This window comes from Lactuca virosa, chromosome 5, assembly GCF_052849685.1.
Source record: "Lactuca virosa cultivar CGN04683 chromosome 5, Lactuca_virosa_CGN04683_v6, whole genome shotgun sequence".
NCBI lineage: Eukaryota > Viridiplantae > Streptophyta > Magnoliopsida > Asterales > Asteraceae > Lactuca > Lactuca virosa.
Window position 1 is genome coordinate 277,411,510 of NC_136430.1, and position 8,425 is coordinate 277,419,934.

Below are 8,425 nucleotides of genomic sequence, written 5' to 3' on the forward strand. Positions count from 1 at the left end.
AATAAATAATTACATCAATTAAGTGAGTTGGCATAAGGGTAACCAGGTTACCCCTTCGTTTTGTAAAAAATGATCTATTCGACTCGACAAAACTAAATTTGTTCCCTCATAAAGCCACTTAAAAAGTTAAGTGACTAAAAGGGTAAACCCTAGAAAGTTCATAGGGCGTTTGTGTCATTTTCCCAAAATACTTCAATGTAGTTAGTTAGGTTTGAGAATCCAGAAGTAAATCTCAGTTAGACATTATATGGAGAGTATATAAATAAACACTTAATTTATATATATATATATATATATATATATATATATATATATATATATATACCTCTTTAAAACTCAACAACTATCAATCCGTTTTTTTGGGAGGGGGTTGTGATGAGGGAAACATAGCATAAGTCTAAGTACAATATTGTTAACATCAAATCTCATATAAAGTTGTAAGCATCATAAAGCAACAAAAAATGTATAAAAATTAATGTAGGTAATGCAACATAGTTCCTAAACCCCGAGTCAAGTACAACTCACCAAACAAGTTCATCTTTCCTAAGGTAGAACTTATTGGAACTTTGCTTATAGCCTAAAAGGATTATCCCACATTGGAGAAAGAAAGAACCTTGACTAGCTTTATAAGCCTTTGTCTCCACATATTTTTAAATGGTTAAAGCAAGACAAAAAGACATTTGGGCTAGAATTGTGGTATTGGGCTATCAAATTAGTCTTGGATAAAGGTTGTCATTAAATATAATTAATGGTGAAAAGATGGCATTGGGCCTTGGGGCTCTTCTTGATCGATTAATTAATTTTTATATACACAAATTCCGAAATTGATTTTTTAATTACAAAATCTGTTAATTGTTAATTAACTGATTGGAAGTTAATTAGGCAGTTAATTTCAGGTTTTGAACAGGTATGATGGTTGGCAGTTTTTAACTGCTATCTGATAGGCTATAAAAATATGATCAATTGACAGATTAAAGGGTTGATCACATACACAATAACACCACTTTCTTTCACTCTCGTTTTTTTGGGAAATCTAGGAAGCATGAAGAATTTCGTCAGGATAAATATTCAATCTTGATCAGATTGCTGTATCCTCTAGACAGATCCCTACCAGGGAAATTTCTGTCTTAGGATACTGCAAAACAGACCTTAATCTCTACTTATTTTTATGATTAGTGAAACTGTTGTAAACATCCAAATACAAGTATGTTCTTCTGATTTGAGAGTCTTTGTATATTAATTTGATTTATTTATGTTTCTGTTTGTTCAATTCCGTATTTGATTACTTTTGTCCTAACAATCTAAGACAAAAATCAAAAAGTGAAGAATGGATCAAAATTCCATCATCAAAACACATGTGGAAAATCCTGAGAAATTCAAAGGCTCAGATTTTCGAAGATAGCAACAGAAGATGTTGTTTAGTCTAACAACTCTTCATGTTTCCAATGTTCTCACTGATGATTGTCCATCTCCTCTTACTGGTGTAAGCACTGCAGAAGGAACAACACCACCTACTGCAACCTAATTGGTAGAACATCAAAGGGCTGTGGAAACTTGGAACACAAATGAATATAATTGCAGAAATTATATTCTGAATGCTTTGGATGATTCCCTCTATGATATCTACTCTACCATGACTACTTCAAGAGAGACATGGGAATCACTAGAAAATAAATACAAAACAGAAGTGACATGTTCTAAGAAATTCATGATTGGAAAGTTCATGAATTACAAGATGGTGGATACCAAATCTGTCCTCAAACAAGTGGAGGAAATTCAAGTCATTGCACATGATCTTGAAGTTGAAGGTATGGGTATAAACTCTAACTTTCTTGTTGGTTCAATCATTGAAAAACTTCCTCCTTCTTGGAAGAATTTCAAACTATATCTTAAGCACCTAACTGATGACATGAGTTTTGAGCAACTTGTGTTGAGAATTTGTGTGGAAGAAGATAACAAATTAAATGAGAAGGAAGATGAAAATTCCTTGGAACCAAGTGCAAACTTTGTTGGAGAAGCAAGTACTACAAGGACCAAGCATAACAACGAGAAAGGGAAGCAAGGCTCCAAAAACTCTTCCAAAGATGGCAAAAATCATGGCCCAAACAAGAAGAATTTCAAGAAGAATTCTGGTCCATGCTATGTTTGTGGAAAAACCGGACACAAAGCCTAAGATTGCAGATTCAGGAGGGGTCAAGGAGGAAACAATAGAGGGAACAATGGAAACAATGGTCATAATTCTGGTGGAGGAACTTCTGGTCAAACCAACATGGTTGAATCACCAAATCAGTTTGTTGATGTGATTTAAACCAACATGGTTAGCAATTGTGTGGATTGGTGGATTGATACTAGAGCCACAAGGCACATTTGGAACTCTCGAACCATATTCTCTACATACCAGAAAGTCTCTAATTCTGAACCAATGTTTATGGGGAATGGCTCTACTGCAAAAATGGAAGGAAAAGGAAAAGTGAAGCTATAACTGACTTCTGAAAAAGAACTTGTTTTAAGTGATGTCTTGCATGTTCCTGAAATTACTAAGAATCTGATTTATGGTCCTATTCTTAGTAACAAGGGGTTCAAACTTGTATTTGAGTCTGATTAGTTTGTTCTCACCAAGGGTGGGATGTATGTTGGCAATGGATACCTTAGTGAGGGTCTCTTCAAAGTCAGTGTCTTACCTTTGTACTATGGTGTTGAAACACCAAACAATGATGTAACAAATGTTAATGCTAATGCAATAATGGGCACTACTAGCCCATCTTCTATGTATATGCATGATCCTTCATTTTTGTGGCATTCTAGATTGGGACATGTCAATTTTCGTTCTATTCAAAGAGTGGAAAAACCTGGCATGCTACCAAAATGTTCATTAGATAAAAACATAAAATGTGAGGTTTGTGCAGAGTCAAAATTTTCACAACATCCTCATAAATCATTTGAAAAATCTAATGAAATACTTGGCTTAATCCACTATGATTTATGTGATTTTAGAGCAACACCTACAGGAGGAGGAAAGAATTATTATATTTCCTTTATTGATGATTGCAACAAGTATTGTTATATTTATTTCTTAAATACCAAGGATGAAGCCTTGAATTCTTTTAAGAATTACAAGGCTGAACTTGAAAATCAACTTGACAAAAAGATCAAAATTCTAAGGCCTGATCGAGGAGGAGAATATGAATCCAAAGATTTTGCTGAATTTTGTTCTTTAAATGGTATTATACATCAACCAACTGCTCCATATACTCCTCAACAAAATGGAGTGGTAGAAAGAAGAAATAGAACATTGAAAAATATGATTAATTCAATGTTAATTACTTCTGGAGCACCACATAATCTGTGTGGAGAAGCATGTCTTGCAGCAAATTCAATACTTAATAGAATTCCTCATAAAAAGAGTGATAAATCACCCTATCATCTGTGGAAAGGGAGGTTACCCTCTTACAAAAGGATGAAAGTGTGGGGTTGCCTTGCTTAGGTACAAGTACCTCTTCCCAAGAGGACTAAATTTGGACCAAAAACCATAGATTGCATCTATCTTGTGTTGGATTAGGTGTCTAAGCCAATAACTATAATTGGTATCTACTTGACCCGAGAGTAGCATGGTCCATTTCGGGTTGCATTCACCATAACAATTTCATAGGATGGATATTTGAGAAAGAGATTATTTGTGATTTATTAATATATTATAAGTATAATATATTAATTGAGAAATCATATTATTTAATTAGTATTGATCAAGAATTAATTTGGAACTAATTTAGTGATCAAAAGAGACTAATTAAATTAACGGGGACTGATTATGTAAATCAGTGATACATATGGTTTGGGCTATTGATCCATGATGGGCTAAGTTTATGTAAATTTTCATGAAGATTTAGTCCATATGAGTTGTTGGATCATAAGCCTAAGTGTATGGATTAGGGTTTATAAGTGACCCTTGGAATCCTACACTATATATGTAACCCCTAAACCCTAAAATCGGAGGTGTGGATTCCTAGTTGAGCCTAGCCGATTTTTGTGTCTTCAAACCTCTCCCTCAAGTCCTCCATTTGTTCATGGTGTCTTGTGAACCGTTTGAGGCATCACACTTGAGGTGCTAAGCTCTTGAAAGACCAAATTCTACATGCTATAACAAAGAGGTATTCTTCCAACTAGTTTTTTATGTTTCAAATATCAAATTGTATGCTAGTTGTAGGCTTCATGCTTTGGATAATTTTTGTTGCATGTATAACTAGAGAAAACTTAGATCCAAAGCATTAGGGTTGTATGTGCATCATAGGGATGTTAGAGTACATAAAACCCAACAGTGGTATCAAAACTTTGGGTAGTTTTCTGTTATATAAATGCATTTGTTAATTTTCAAAGCTGAAAAAAATTGAAAAACTGCTTTCTGCGAGCATGAACTCGACGATTCCACTATGGAACTCGACGAGTTCATGATGAACTCGACGAGTCCATAAGCTGACTCGACGAGTTGGAAAGTCTGTTGGCAGAATTTTCGAGTTTTTGGCCTGTTTTGGATTAGGATCATTACCAAAAACTGTTTTGGTTCATAAAATTTGATTTTGTTGATATGGTAATGATTATCCCCATCCAATAACATGATGATTGCCAAATTTTAAGATAATTACTTTTTGGTAAAAACTAATTATTTGTAAAATTGGAATCATTTTGCTATAAGAGTTGCATTAGGTCAAATTGGTAAAAAGATAAAATTATGATTATTTTTACTAGTTTTAAATTTGATCCAAATGTTTTAAGAGGTTACAAAACTTGTCATCAAGTTTCGGAACTCAAAAGTTTTTAAGGAGTTATAAAATTAAGTCCATAAGTTATGGAATCCAAAAGTTTTTCAAGAGTTACAAAACTTGCCCTCAAGTTTTGGAACTCAAAAAGTCTCTTTTATGAAACATTAACTCTAGTAATTGAAAGGTTTCAAAAAGTATAACTCTTGGGTTCATAACTTAAAAAATTAATTAAATAGTTTTTAATTTTGAATTTTTTATATTTAGAACCTTGATGCTTTTGAATAGTTCAATTACACTCTTATGGATTCTATTAAGTTAATTAAATGTTTAATTAAGAGAGTATTATTAAATCCATAATCACATGGTTTAAGATTAATTAAATTAATAGTATAATTTATTAATAGATTAAACCACCTAGTATTTTAAAAGTTTAAAATACACCCTTATACTATATAAAATTAAAAGTTTAATATATTATATATGTATAAGTAAAAAGTCAGTCTTACCGTTAGTTGGCCTCATTCACGAAGCTAGTCTATAAGGGGTGTTTAAGGAAATTGCCTATAAAATGGTGATTGAATGTGTATCCACTCTTACCCACCGCACTCTTGACTAGTGGAGGGTCGTTAGCCGAACGGGTAGGATAGGACACTAAACCTTCATTAAAAGTATAATGAATTATAAAGTAACTAAACCATTATAAATTCCCAATCTCGGTTACTTTAGGAAAAATGTGAATTTGATGCTAACCCATGAAATTGCACTTTGCACCTTGCCAAGTCGTTAGTGGAGTGTGTGTGGTTAACCGACATGCTAAATTGGACTAGTAAGGGTGGCAAAGGGTAGCTCGATGTTTATCATAGATCAATAGAGCGTGTGTGGTTAACCGACACATTGATTAGGTGATAAATGACTTCGAGAGTACCAATCTAATTTGCATGGTTATTCACACATTGTTTGTGATCCTCGGTATCCCAGTCACAAACTTGAAGGGCATAATCGAGATTAAACATGCCATTGAAAAGTTCAATGAATCTCAAAAGAATCTAGGAATTTTAATTCATTTAAAACCTAATATTCATTTTCATTTTTCATGGTGGAAATTGGTAAATCGTCATTTACCTACCTTAAAATATTTTGCAATTGGATTACGACATCCCTCTTCCGAATTGCAGAATATTGTGTTGGGTCCTAGCCTTAATATTTTATTTGGCTGTTATATTAAAGACTTAAATCAATTAACTTGAATTTCTCCCTTGTAGATGTCTAGTTTTGACAACTATGGTCTACCTTATCCTTTTGGAAAAAGCTTTCCTTATAAAGATGATTTTCCACAAGACGATCGAGGTGAAAGATTAGTCCCTTCTTCGTGCTGTAGTGGAACTTCTCTTCCTCCACCTCCAATTATTCTCACTGACCCACATGTTCGTCGACTTGAAAAATTCAAGGTCACCCAAACCCTATTGGCAAGCAAACACCAAGATGGAAGGTCTGTGTGTGCACACGTCTTAGAGATGAAGTCACACAATGACATGATGAGAATGTTGGGTGTCGTTGTCTCGAGGAAGTTGGCTGTTGATTTGGTTCTTCAATCACTTCATAAGTCATATAGTGATTTCATTAAAGATTACTATATGACAGACCGCGACGTGACCTTTATCGATCTTACCTATTTTCTAATTGCTGCTGAATCAACAAAGATTTGGCGCACTGGTACTGCAAATTTGATTAGAAGATCTACTTCCCAAACTTCCATGGACATTGACATTGGAAACATTGGAAATCCAGAAAAGATTTCTCTTCCCAATGGAAAGGGAAAGGCTAAGTCTGAGATTGTCCCGTGTGCCATTCCAAAAAAATATGTTTGCTTCTATTGCTAAGAGAAGGGGAATTGGTTGCGAAGCTGCCTTATCTACCTGAAGGATCATGAGGATGGTAAAGTTAGAGTGTATAACTTTGCTTCAGGTAAGTCCACTATCTAACTCTATTAAGTTCCTATTTGAAGATTCTTAATACATGATGTGATAAGATCACATTTTGATGTTTTGTAGGATCGATGAAAAGAAAGGAAGCTTAAAGGAAGAGTAAGCTGAGTCTGATCGCGAAGAGATGGATTTCGATTGCATGGTTCGATGATTGGATTTTTGAGCTGCTACTTAAGAGTTATGATAGATTTCGTAGAAATATGTAGTAACATAGTTTTCATTTGTAATTGCATTGTAAGGACAAGTTTTTCCGCAATTTTATAAATAAAGAAAATTTTGATTTTTATCTTATTTTATATTTCTTTACAATGGCATTTGTGAAAATTGATTTTTGTATGTATCTATTTTTAGCAATATGGATTTGATTCTTTCGTTTGTGGTAGTGTCTAAATTTACCAAATAAGGAAAGATTCTCATCACCAAGTTTCAATTGGACAGAAACTTGGAATCATGTGACTTGTATTGTGTGATGAATGAGAACCTCCGTCTTTGGGAAATTAAGACTAATTCCTTGTTCACATGTATATGTGAGTCAAGTGAAGGACTAGGGGTTTGGGTACACTTGGTTGTGCACTGGTCAGGTCCACCACAAAGGACGATAAGACTATTCGTCATGATTTACTAAAAGTTTAGTAAATATGGTTATGCTTACAAGATTAAGTGTAATTCTGAATCATTGAAAAAGTTTCAATGTATGGCAGAACGAATAAGAAGAATCAAATTAGGCAGAAAGATAAAAGTTTCTCCAATCTAAAAGGAAAGGAGAATACTTTAGTATCGTGTTTTATGATCATCTTAATGATTATGAAAACCATATCACAATTGATCCTCTAAGGACACCTTAGTGCTCTTGTATGGCTAAGAAAAGGAATCAGGAATTGTTGAAATGGTTGAAACAATTAAGGTGAGTCATACTTCGTTCCAAAATCGAATCTTAGAGTCATACTCCAAGATTGTTCCTTGAGTGACATATCTTAAGTAGGTTTATAACACATTTAGAATTGGTAGTTGTGATGTCTTTAAGACAAAGACCAACTAAGACCAATTGTATGAAGTGTTTTTCCTTGATAAGAATCCACACTAACTCTTGAATATTTGTTTGTCAAGGAGTGTTTCTTGACAAGAGAATCTTACATGTCAAGAAGTCAGTGGGAGTATTAAAGATCTTGAAAAGTTTCAAGAACTAATCAAGAATAAACCTATTGTTTATTACTAGCACACGACCTGAGGTTCATAACCTATATTGTTGACATATTCATGTTTCTGTGCCCATTCCAGTTAAAGTTGACTATGCATGTGAGTTCTATGAGTTCTCAGTTGTTTGCATAAGGCAATGCACCTTGATCAGTTAAAGTTCATTGATCAGTAAGGGTGAGATGCTAAGCAACTTGGAAAACATGGTAGGCCCTTGTGCTGCCAAGTGGCAAGAAATTAAGATAGAACAAGTTCAGTCCATATGAGTTTGAATTTGTCATAGACCTTGTCTTATGATAATGGTTGGAAATGACAGATTCACATGGATAGGAACACATACACCATTAAATCTAAGTGGTAAGGTTTCTCTCCAATTCATGAAAATGATTGTGAGGAAACGCTTTCACTAAGTAGATTTTAGAGAGTTAAGCAATTGTGATATTTGCATTCTCAAATTCGATTATGATTACGACATCCCTCTTCATAGTT